At 39.5% G+C, this 13,340-nt stretch overlaps 1 pseudogene; it reads left to right on the top strand.

Annotated features, from left to right (window-relative positions):
- Nucleotides 1–1,843: 1,843 nt before the first annotated feature.
- Nucleotides 1,844–13,340, top strand: part of LOC132214639 (histone chaperone ASF1B-like) — a 38,755-nt pseudogene continuing 27,258 nt past the window's right edge.

The following is a 13,340-nucleotide window of genomic DNA, read 5'->3' as shown; positions in this document are numbered from 1 at the left end:
CAGAAGGATGTCTGCCTGCCAGCTTGGGCCCGATCCCCCAGGGAGCGGGCCTAAGCCAGCAGGTGGACATCCTCTGAGGGGTCCCAGACTGCGAGAGGGCACAGGCCTGGCTAAGGGACACCCCCTCCCCTGAGTGCACAAATTTTTGTGCACCAGGCCTCTAGTAACAAAATAAAATTTTGCAAAGGTTGTTACGTTTAAGATTTAAGTCTTTTTAAAATTGCAACTCTGTGTAGAACAGCTTTGTAGAAAATTCAGCAGCTCAGCTAGAAGAACTTTCTAGGGACGATGTTTTATAAGTCACACTCAGATCTGTCCAGGTACACCTAATTCTATTACCACCCAACTGCTGTGTGTTGAATATCAAATTTAAGTGAGTTATTAACATATCTTCAAAATAAAGGTATTTTGCATGGGTTGGATATACTAGCTTCCAAACTCAAGTCATCTAAGAAAAGTCTCAGTAATTGCTGAGTTTTGTTGTTAAGGCCTTTTGAAAATCCTTATGTAAAATTATCTAAATCTCTGAAGTAATGTTGCCTACAAATGGAATTAAATTAGATGTCAAGAAAGGAAAGAGCCGAAACTGGTTCGGCTCAGTGGATAGAGCGTCGGCCTGCGGACTGAAAGGTCCTAGGTTCGATTCCGGTTAAGGGCGTGTGCCTGGGTTGCGGGCACATCCCCAGTAGGAGATGTGCAGGAGGCGGCTGATCGATGTTTCTTTCTCATCGATGTTTCTAACTCTCTATCTCTCTCCCTTCCTCTCTGTAAAAAATCAATAAAATATATATATAAAAAAAAAAGAAAGGAAAGAGGTTTGATTATTTTTACATCTCACCTACCCAAATGCCTACCTAGCATATCTTACATTCCTTCACATGTTCCATTAAATCCAAGATATTTAGAGGTTTGTGATGCACTACAAAGCAACGAAGATTGAAGTTAAACCCCCCTTCCTGCTTTCTCTTTATTAAATCTGACTTCCTGCAGGAGATTACATAAGGGCAGGGCGGTCGGGAGAGAGCTATTGAGGTATAAGTCAGGTTAAGCCTGACTGGAAGAGAGAGTCCCAGGTCCTTGCACAGGAGGCATCTGAGTCCAGGAACTGCAGGCCGGTGTGCGCACGCCTGCCCAGGCCAAGGCAGGGTCTGGCTGCCAGTGCACCCCGGGGGGCGAAAGTGCTGTGCTCACCCTACTTATCAATTACTTAAGCATAATCGTGTTCTTATTTTTATTGTTGACATTATTACAGATGTCCCCATCTCTTCCCCCTGTGCCCCTTTCCCTCTGGCCATCACCACACTATTGTCTGTGTGGATGGGTTATGCATACATGTTCTTCGGCTAATCCTTTCTCCTTATTTCACCCAGTACCCGCCTCTCCCCTCCCCTCTGACAGCTGTCAGTCTGCTCCATGAATCCATGTGCTGGTTCTATTTTTTTCCATGAGTTTATATATATTTGTTCATTAGATTTCACATACAAGTGAGATCATATGGTACTCATCTTTCTCTGACTGGCTTATTTCACTGAGCATAATTTTATCCAGGTCTGTTTCTTCTTTTTTATGGCCATCTAGTATGCCGTTGTGTAAATGTACCATGGCTTTTTTTATCTACTAATCTACTGATGGGCATTTTGGATGTTTTTAGATCTTGGCTATGGTAAATATCACTGCAGAGAATCTTTATGTATCTCTAAGAGGGTAAAACAATCAATCATTCATGTTAAGCTAAACTTAACAACTGCTGAGAATAATTACTTAAGAAGTACATTAGGATGGATTGTGTGTGGGAAAAGACAAGTGGAGAGTAGACAAGGAATAGAGATTGTGCAATGCAGCCATGAAAAAGATGCAGAACCGTGGCCCAAAGGCCAGACAGACATTGGAGACTTGTGCTCAGGTGAGTGTCAGAGGACCGACTGAGCCAGGTCAGCATATCTTGCTGAGGTCCAATGGTTCATGGGGCGATGTTCATGGCAGAACATGTTCATGGTGGAGTCCCTGTGTGCATGGAGAATCTCCAGGTGTGGGCAGCACTAACAAGGCTAAAGTAAGCTTTTCCAAAATACCCTCTTTTTTTATGTCAGGTATTCGATGTACTTTGTATTTTGAACTATAAAGTGACTGGGTGTCAGGTCCACAAAACAAAATTACTGTAACAAAATGCTAAAAACGTGAGGTCAAAAAAACCTTCTAAAGAAACATTATACCCATGCCCCTACCCAAACTTCCTTGTCAAATCATCTGACACTCTCAGTCTCAGAAAGTCTGTTCGGCATCACTGGATGGGCTGGTTTCTTCTGTTGACCTCCTCCAGCCATATTTGATAAGGAAGGTGGTTATGGAATCAACTTAAGAGAAGCATAAAAGAAGCTCTGAAGACATTTCTCTTTTGGCTCTAAAAATACTCTCCATTAAAGCTGTACATTTCTCCAAATCATATTGCCTCTCTCCCTTCTTCCCTGTCAAAGCCACCCTTTGTCAACAGACCCACTTGCTTGGGAACTGGCAGCTGAAACTAGAAATGCATGAGATTCTAAGCCCCATTAGCTGGAGCAGCCAGACATTTAATATCTGTCGTTTTAACTTTGTTCTCTGGTTCTCAGCATGTCTGACTTAAGGAAAAAAAGGTGGAATGGAATTTTAAAATAGACAAGCGTGATGTATTGTACAGACATACTGTGCAAGTGCACCTGGTTTGATGTCTCCTGTAAAATTTCAGTTAACTTTGGAAAGTCGGACCTAAAATATATCTCAGGAATGTGCCATTTAACATAGAATTTGAAAGCATAAAGACTTTAATTGATTTTTCAGGTTGTTTTGTACTACTTAATCCTATATAATAAAAGCCCAGAGACCAAAACGGTGGAATGACCAGAATGACCAGAGACCAGGGCAATCAGGCAGGCAGGCAAGTGGTTAGGGGCCATCAGGCAGGCAGGCAGAGTGGTTAGGAGCAATGAGGCAGGCAGGCAGAGGCAGTTAGGCATGATCAGACAGGCAGGCGAGTGGTTAGGGGCAATGAGGCTGGCAGGCAGAGGCGGTTAGGGGCAATCAGGCAGCAGCAAACAGTGGTTAGGGGTGATCAGGCAGTCAGGCAAGTGGTTAGGGGTGATCAAGCAGGCAGGCTAGTAGTTAGGGGCAATCAGGCAGGAAGGTGAACAGTTAGGAGCCAGATGTCCCGGATTGCGATAGGGATGTCCGACTGCCAGTTTAGGCCTGATCCTTAGGGATCCCTGCAGAATCGGGTCTAAACCAGCAGTCGGACATCCCCCGAAAGGTCCCAGATTACAAGAGGGTGCAGGCCAGGCTGAGGGAAGTTCCCTGCCTCTGTGCACAAATTTTGTCCACTGGGCCTCTAGTCTTTAATAAGAAAATGATATTTATTGACTATGAATTTTAAAAATCTTGAATAAAAATACAGAATAACAAAGTAAAAAGTATAGAAAGTAAAATAAACAGCAATTTTTCTATTGTCTAAGAAAGTAGTGTGAATATTTCAAATTCATGTTTTTAAAATCATATAATATATGAATTATGAACACCTAAATTTTATGTAAAATTAGTATACAATAAATTGCAAAATATATCATTGTTGAAATGTAAGTTGGTTTCATTATTTTTAAAAGCTATTTAGGAATACTTAAAACTAGAAATGTTGGTACCCATATCCACTATTATCACTGTCAAAAACCATTTATAAGAAAATAATCAAAGATGTTCATGGAGAGTTAATATTTAATAATAACATTTATAATAACAAATAATTTATAAATATTTTTAAAATACCAAATTAAAATAGAATGATTATGTTTTATAAATATATAAACAAAACAATGGATGTGCACCAAGTTTAATATTAAACTTTTATAAATATTTTAAAAATCCCAAGGTAAAATAGTATGATTATATTTTGTGAACACATAAACATATGCACATATACTAAAACATTGGAAATGTATGAAAGGTTAAGAGGTTTCATGACTAGGTGGTAAAATTTCAGGTTTCTCATTTTCTGTTATATTTTTCAGTATTTTAATGACCATAAACAAAATCTATAATTACAAAATAATGTAAAACAAAAAATAACCACATAGGTGATGAAAAGGAATTTGAAATGGTTTTAAAGATAATATATTCCTTAATTAGGTGGTTAATACTTGATTATTTGTTTTTATGATGATGATGATGGTCTTTATGATTACATGTATCACATAAAGTACTTGAAGCAATTTATAATATTTTTGGGAAAAGTCATTTCATGAGAAACTCATCACTCTTCTTATTTAAAATTAAGCCATCTGCAAAAATAGTAGAAAATGTGTATGTCCTTAAAAGTAATATTATAATTAATGTACTAAGTATTATTTTTGAAATATTAAATATTGTTTAAAAGTATCCTATCTAATAAAAGAGAAACATGGTAATTAGCATATGTCCGCTACCCTTCCCATTGGCTAATCAGCACGATATGCAAATTAACTGCCAGCTAAGATGGCGGCCGGCAGCCAGGCAGCTTGAAGTTAACATGAGGCTTGCTTGCTTCAGTGACGGAGGAAACCAACGTTCCCTGCCTGCCTTGCCGACCTCTGAGCTTGCAGTTTGAAACATTGTTACAAATATAGAAGATAAACAAAACCCCAGAAACCTGCTTTCAGCCAGCTGGGATCTCAGAGCTGGAGTTGATACAGTGTTTCAGTTATAGAACCCAAACAAACCAGATACCTGCTTTCAGCAGCAGAGGCCTCAGAGCTGGAGCCAGAGCTAAAGCTGGCCCAGAATTTTAAAAAAAAGAAAAAAAGGAGCAGTTGGGAGCTTCCGTCACCCGCCAGCCTGAAAATAGCCCTCAGCCCCTCACCCAGGCTGGCCAGGCACCCCAGTGGGGACCCCCACACTGAAGTGTGTGTGACCAGCTGCAAACAACCATCATCCCCTCACCCAGGCTGGCCAGGCACCCCAGTGGGGATCCCCACCCTGATCCAGGACACCCTTCAGGGCAAACCAGCCGGCCCCCACCCATGCACCAGGCCTCTATCCTATATAGTAAAAGGGTAATATGCCTCCCAGCACTGGGATCAGCAGAGCAGAGAGGCCTCCCGGCACCGGGATCAGTGTGACAAGGGGCAGCGCCCAAACCCCCCGATCGCCCTGCTGCTCTGTGTGTGACAGGGGGCGGGGCCACAACCTCCCTATCCGCCGTGCTCTGTTCGTGACAGGGGAAGGAGCCCCAACCCCCTGATCGGCCCTGCTCTGTGTGTGATGGGGTAGAGCCATAACCTCCCCATCGGCCCTGCCCTGAGTGTGAGAGTGGCGGCACCCCAACCCCCTGATCTGCCCTGCTCTGTGCGTGACAGGGGGGAGCTCCCCAACTCCCTGATGGGCCCTGCTCTGTGCGTGACAGGGCACAGAGCCCCAACCCCCCCTGATGGGCCCTGCTCTGTGCGTGACAGGGGGTGGTGCCGCAACCTCCCCATTGACCCTGCCTTGAATGTGACAGGGGGCGGTGGCCCAACCCCTCAATCGGCCCTACCCTGAGCGTGACTGAGGGTGGTATTGCAACCTCCCAATCCACCCTGCTCTGTGCATGACAGGGGGCGGCGCCCCAACTCCCCAATTGGCCCTTCTCTGAGCCCGACCAGGGGCTGCACCTAGAGATTAGGCCTGCCCTCTTCCACCCAGGAGCAGGCCTAAGCCAGCAGGTCGTTATCTCCCGAGGGGTCCCAGACTGCTAGAGGGCACAGGCCGGGCTGAGGGACCCCCCCCTTCCCCCCGAGTGCACAAATTTTTGTGCACCGGGCCTCTAGTCCTATATAATAAAAGGCTAATATGCAAATCGACCGAAAGTCAGAACGACCAGTTGCTATGATCCACATTGACCACCAGGGGGAAGATGCTCTAGACATGAGCTGCTCCCTGGTCGTCAGTGTGCTCCTATAGCGGGAGTGCTGCTCAGCCAAAAGCCAGGCTCACGGCTGGTGGGGAGCAGGCCTAAGTCAGCAGTCGGACATCCCCCAAGGGCTCCCGGAATGTGAGAGGGCACAGGCCAGGCTGAGGGACCTCCCCAAGTGCACAAATTTCGTGCACTGGGCCTCTAGTAGTTACTCATAGTGTATAGCATATTTGAAAGTTGCCAAGAGAGTAAACCTTAAAAGTCCTCATCACAGGAAAATTATTTTTATTGTAACTATGTATAATGTCTCAGAGGTTAACTAGATTTATTGTAGTGATCATTTTGCAACATATGCAAATATTGAGTCATGTTGTACACCTGAAACTAATATACTGTTATATGCCATTTATATCTCAATGAAAGTTTTAAAAAATTTTTAAAAATTATAAGTGATATAGTCTCTCAAACCAAAATCTAGTTATGAAGAAGAAACAAAAATGGGTATTGTCTTCACTAATATTTATCAACACTTCAAGCAGACAAATGTAAAAATTAAAAAATATACATTACTAAAAAAGATAAAGAAAATTGTTTAGTACTGCTGATGCTATTAATATGTATCTTAGAAATTCAAGAGAATTAGTTGCAAAATTCTTTTTTTTTATTTTTCTTATGCATAATTTATTGTTGATGTACAGGTATTTTATGTATCTTTATCACTATATTGTTCTCATTCAAAAACCACTATTTCCTTTTCTAAATAGTGCTCTAAAATTTCAATAAAGAAACTGAATTTCAATGGTTTTTTTTCTTTGTATTCTCTGATATAATTGAAAAATCTTGTGTTGCTGTAAATCCAGGGTTAGAGCTGAGTAGCTTCTCTAAATGAGGAAGAAGTAGAAACTTCTGTTTTCTTGTCAAATTCTTCCATTGGCCTAAGTGACATGGAGTCATCTGTCAGTCACGGGTGCCCTCAAATACTAAGACAAGCTTCATAGAGCAGAACTTTCTTGGCAGAGATGATAGGGGTGAGCCTATCATCTGTGGGGATGAGCCTCGGTGGGTGTGAAAATGGTGAAAAACTCTCTCCACCAGCTCTTCCTACCTGGGGAGGGAGAGTTGCCAGCAATATTTAAAGTTTCAAAAATGATCTCACAAATTCCCAGCAGTGCATCAGTAAGGCAGGAAAATGGTCGAATCTTATAGTCACATTTATTATGTGAAAGAGGTATTACTAATTAACAGAACTAACTTTTTTTAAGGTTTGGGCTTCACGCTCACTTTCTGTAATTTTCTTATCATAGTAAAGGTGTATACAACCTAATAACTGGTTTTCAGAAACTGAGGCTTAAACTGTTCTTTGAGCATAATATTTGAAAGGATTTAATGAATGGGATAATGGAAAGAGGCAGTTTATTGTATCCCTGATTGAACATGCACATGGTGGCCCACATTAAATGTATTTGTATATTAATTGTTCCAATAACCTATTATATCTTGGATGAATTTCTTCTATAGCTGAAAATCCTTTAAAATTTAGAGCATGAAGCTCCCTAAAGATTGTACCTTATACAATTCTATGGTCATTTTAAATAGAATGATAGAATTGGCTGTTTGTTTTAAAATGCATTTATCTCATAAAAATATGATTATTAAAGTGATAACAGATGGTTTTCACAGAATATGTCAAAATATAAAATATGGAAAATGTGATAGAAGTGCTTGAGGGTGTGTGTGTATCTTCCGGAAACCTTATTGTAGTATGGCATGATCCATCAATTTAGATGTCGGATTTTTTATCCAGAATAAAGTTGGGAATTAAATAGTGGGCAAAAATGCCTTGTAAGATGAATGCCTTAAAGCCAGAAGAGAACACATTAATTTGCCTCATTTAGTCACCCAGCTACCCAGTGCCTACTGAGCACCTACAGTATGACAGACATTGCACTGAAGGTAGGGTACTCTGTCCTCAAGAAGCTCCAAATTAAGCAGGAAAATAAATAGATGGGACCAAATAGATATGATAAAATATTAGAGTTATGTAATAAAGTTTGTATAAAATTCTAAGAGAGCATAAGAGAAGTAATTATGCTTGACAAAGGTTCACATAAGATATGGTATTTAAATGGAAGTTTCATTGATGAGTAGGTATATGGAAGACAGGGAAGGAACAGTTGAAATGTCAGGACACAGCAAGAATCTAAGGTGTCTTGCACAGAAAAGGGCAAGGAATCTGTGTGGTTTGGGTTTGGAGTAAATGCATGAGGCAGGGGTCCTTTCTAAATAGCGGTAAATTGTTGGGGTCCAGCCCCAGCGGGTCCAGGGGTCCCCAAAGGCGTAGACGGAGTCAGCGAAGAACGAAGGACATGGAGACAGTGTTCAATTGATCAGCAGCCTTGCCAGGATCTCTAGCCACAATCTCCAGCCAAGTTCTGTGTCCATGTTCTCTTGCTAGGTTCTCCAGCCAGGTTCTCCAGGTTCTCCAGACAGGTTCTGTAGCCATGTTCCCTCGCTAGGTTCTCCAGCCAGGTTCTGTCTGAGATCTCTAGCCAGGTTCGGTCACCAGGTTCTAGTCAGGTTCTCTTGCCAATTTCTGTAGTCAGGTTCAGTCCAGGATCTTTTGCCATGTTCTCTCCAGCGAAGTTCTTCTGTCTGTAGGTTCTGTGTAGGTTCTGTCTTCTTGGTTCTCTTCTAAGTTCTGTCTGCAAAATTCTTATAAAAGAAAACCAGTAAGGTGCTTGTTGGTTGGCTCAGTTGGTTCCCTACATCAAAAATGTTGCCCTTGGATTCCAGGTCAAGGCACATACCTAGGTCTCAGGTTCATCCCTAGTTGGGTCATATATGGGAGGCAACTGATCAACGTTTCTTCCTCAAATCTCTCTCTCTCTCTCTCTCTCTCTCTCTCTCTCTCTCTCTCTCTCTCTCTCTCTGACTTTAAAGTCAATAAAAAACACCCTCAGGTGAGGATTAAAAAAAAAAAAAAAGAAAAAAAATCAATAAGAAAATTCATTGAATTGGTTGGTTAAAATTTTAATGATAGCCCTGGCCAGTGTGACTCAGTTTGTTGGGTGTCATCCCATGCACAGAAGGGACTAGGGCTTGTTCCCCTGGTAGGGAACACACAAGAGGCAACCAATCAATGCTTTGCTCTCACATCAATGTTTCTCTCTCTCTCTCTCTCTCTCTCTCTCTCTCTCTCTCTCTCTTTCTCTCCTCTTTCTCTCTTTTCCTTCCTTTCTCTCTAAAAATCAATAAAATATTTTAAAAATATAATATAACATTGGTGGTCTTCCTGTGTGTCAAGACTAATTAGTTATAAATTATGATGCAAGGAAGCCAACTTTATGATATTCAAAATTGGTCATAAGTACTATAATAATTTTTCTGAGTTTCTTGGTTTGCCTAGACTTTTGGTAGAGGAATGGCAGGATAACAAATGCCAATGAAGTTTTGGCTGTTGGAAATTCCAGAGTCAGAAAACTTTTATAACCATGTAGATTACAAAAAAGCAATTTTTGTTGATTTTGAGGAAAACAAGAGGTGTTTTCATTCGTTTACTTTCTCTAGTGAATTACTATGTAAATTATATTCACCTTATACATTTGTTTTTATTATAGAAAATTTCCATTGCATACAAAATTGGCCATACTAGTTGAATTAATCTCCAACTACCCAACATCCAGTTTTACAATTTCAACTTATGGCTAGTTTTGTTTTCCCTATACCCTTAACTACTTATCCCCCTACAAAATTATTTAAAGCAAATTCCAGATATCATATTTTGTCTGTACTTATTTCAGTAAAAAATAAGAATTCTGTTTTTAGCATAACGTTAGACCATTATTCAACTAAAAACAAAAGACAATATTTTTATACCATCAGATATCTAGTCAATTTGTCCGATGAATTTATGTCTTAAATTTTAACAGTTTGAATCAAAATATAAATAATCTATATGTGCTTCTCTCCAATACTTCTCATTCTCTTACAATTTTAGAAACATTTCTGTAGAGATTGTAAAGTGATTGTATCATCAAAGTGTGAATTGATATGCTCCTCTGCCTTCGTGTTTCCTCTAAGTAATATTTGGGTCGAAAGGTTTGGCCAGATGCAATTTCAATATTTTTGAGACAGTAAAAATACTTACAGAATGTATTTCTCCATTAAAGCATACATAATGTCTAGTTCTCGCTTATTTTGTGATACTAGTAGCCATTGAGAAACAATGCTTAGATCCACTAATAATTTATTAAGTGTGGCAAAATGGGGATAACCCAATTTTATTACTTTTCTTCATGCATTGCCTGGGATGCTTCTATAAAGAACCTCCCCACTTCCATTTGGTTATTTACTGGTATATTATGAATTTAAAAATGTAGACAAAATTTTCATTCTTTCCCATTAATTTCCTGTGTTTCAAAATAATAATTTGGTTCATTAGGATTCCCCCAAACTGACCAATTTATTTTTAGCTTACATTTTATAACATTACTTTTTAAACTCTAATGGATTTGGGTCCATATTTCTTAATATAAATCAATACATAAATTTCCCATTTCATGTCCTGCTTTTTTTTAGAAAATATGTTGTGATTAATTCTCCACCATTATTTATTGGATCAAGGTATAACTTTATAAAAGCTTCATCAAAGTAGATTTAGGCAATCTATCAATATTAAATATTTTCACAAGTTTTCAAGATTTAATTATTAAACATATGATAGGATAAAAATTATTTAATGCAAACCTCTTAAGTCACTTCTTACTTATTCATTTTTAAAGAATAATCAGAGAACAGTTTGTTTCTAAATCAAATGTTATAAGCAATTTATACCAAATGCAGTGTAAAATAATCAAATTTCCTTTAAGAAACTTTGTACCACTTTAAATTCTCAGTTGTGGGGGTAAGAAATTTCTTGTTTTCCAGTATATAATCAGTATATTATTTTTAATCAATGTTATGGTTAATACAAACATTGGTTACTCAACTAGCTATTTTTTCTGAGCTTTAACATTTCAGCTCTAATTGTGATTCCTTCCATGTCTATGAACACTCATAATGGTAAATGTACATATTCAAGTTGATACTAGATAAATTTTAGGTCTTCCAGATACAATTCTGCACCCAATTTCATGTGTGGTTGTTTTTCCCAATAACACCAAGTGAGGCATCTGCAATTCAACCCAATGCTGGGATCATCTGCTCAGTGATAACATCAGATTTTTGGTTAAGGGCTCAGTTCTATAAGACTGCCCTTCACTTTCAGATGTTAATTGAAAATCTAGGTTGTTACCTGTGCCCCTAACCAAGTGTCTATAAGTCAGAAGTTTTCACACACCCCTTCTTGGATTCAATTAGTTTGCTAGAGCAGCTCAGAGAACTCAGGAAACTGGTTTACTCACTAGATTGCCACTTTATTACAAAGGATATTAAAGGATACGAATAAACAGCCCGATGAAAAGATACACAGGGCAAAGTATGGGAAAAAAAGATGTGGAGTTTTACAGCCTCTTCCATGTCTCTCCCTGTATCTCCATGTGTTCACCAACCTTGAAGCTCTCAGAACTCTTTGGGGTTTTAATGGAGATTTTCTAATGTATGCATGGTTGATTACATCATTGGTCATAGGTGACTGAACTCAATCTTCAGCCCCTCTCCTCTTCTAAGAGGTGAGGGTGGGAAGAGAGTGGGACTGAAAATTCCACTGACAACCAAGATACCTTTTTTGGTCTCATCACAGGAAATTTCAAAGTACTTAGAACCATGTGACTGTAATAGGCATGAAGACCAAGCATATATTTCTTATTATAAATCACAGTGTTACACCAGCCAAAAATGTGTTTATGCCACATCATGACATGGCTTCTTGCAGAAATGCTCTGTGTTTCTTTATAAGTCTTGCCAATGAGAGGTAGCTATGGAAAAACTGTCATGTAACCCCTGAACCAGATATAAGTGGAGAACAAAAATAACAGAATGTTATTAATTAGAGTGAATATAACCAGCTAGTTTAAACCATTATGTACTTATTTCTCTAAAGTGTGTAATGGTGTATGACTTTTCCTAGATCTCTGTCTACATACATTTCATAATATGAGGTTCTGGCATGGCTCACTACAGTTGTGTTCGTGATTAAGTAAGAAGCTGGATAAATCCATTGGTGCTGACACAGTGCTCAAAGCCTGCAGGGAGATAAGAACTTGGGCAGATTGACTCTTGCTACATATTCTAAAGCCCTGGGAAGCAGTCACTCTACACATTTTATCAGTTATTGACCCAGTAGAGAGGAGAGGGCAGGATCCGATTGGATACTTAAAGAATGTTTAATAAAAATCCTGTTAGCAAACCTGTCACAGAGTTTTAGGGAAGCCAACAAGAAATGGTACAATATTCCAGGGTCAGTGACAGCAGGAACGTACCATCATTCCCTAAACCTGAGTAGGTTTCCTTTTCTCAGTAATATTAGTTTTTAATTCTGAAACTAATTTCTATATATTCTAGGATTGTGCAAATGAGTATATACTAAGAATAATGGCAGTCAGAAAGGAATTAAACATATAGAAAGGGGAAGACTGAAATGAATGCTATGGTCTTAGATTAGATGTGGAGTTGTCAGTATAAACTGGCAGAATTTCCTCGGGTGTATTTGCTGCTAGGGCCTAGATGCATCACAACAGCAATAAGCACCCCTGAATCACTAAGAGGAACCAGATCTCCATGGAGAAATGACCAATTCTAGAGCTGGGGCACTAGGCACAGAAGGGGAATCTAGAATGTTGTGCTGAGCCTCAGAGTAAGAAGGGACGTGTCAAGAGGACATTAGAGCTTGAAGGACCCTCAAAAGCCAAGATCCTAAAAATACTACTTGAAAATAAATACGATGGTAGCAGATTACAACCCCATTGAATAAAATTAAAAGGATCCACACTGATGTAAATAATGAATAAATAAATATATGACGGAAAAGAAAAAGGAAGAAATGACTCCAAAGGAAGGAAGCTGGAGGCCAAGCATAGCTCAGCAGCACTCTCTTCCACCTGTCCAGTCTCCTGCTGGGGCCGCCCATTGATGTAGCCTTACCAAAACCTAGCAGTCATGGCAACACATTTGATGCAATCTATGCAGGTCAGATTCCCAGGAACTGGGGAGCAGGATGACAAAATGGTCTGTGGACTCGCAGGAGCAAAAGGAGACAATCTTGCAAACTCTTTTTGACCTGGTTGCCACAGAGATTCTTCTAAAATAAATATTTAGCCATTTTGTTTTCTTTTATTAAACATGTATTGCAAAAATAGAGTTTCATGAAAGTCAAAGCTTTTCACAACTTGGCCCCAACCTATCTTTTTTTTAAGCTTTTCTACTTTTTAAGCTACTCTGACTTATTTTCTCTCATAAATTAAGCTCCAATCTTATCAGACTATGTGATGCTTTTGAAGCCACTCACTCA

Source organism: Myotis daubentonii, chromosome 13 (genome assembly GCF_963259705.1).
Source record: "Myotis daubentonii chromosome 13, mMyoDau2.1, whole genome shotgun sequence".
NCBI lineage: Eukaryota > Metazoa > Chordata > Mammalia > Chiroptera > Vespertilionidae > Myotis > Myotis daubentonii.
Note: the sequence above shows the minus strand (reverse complement) of the source record. Positions and strands in the feature narration are given on the sequence as shown.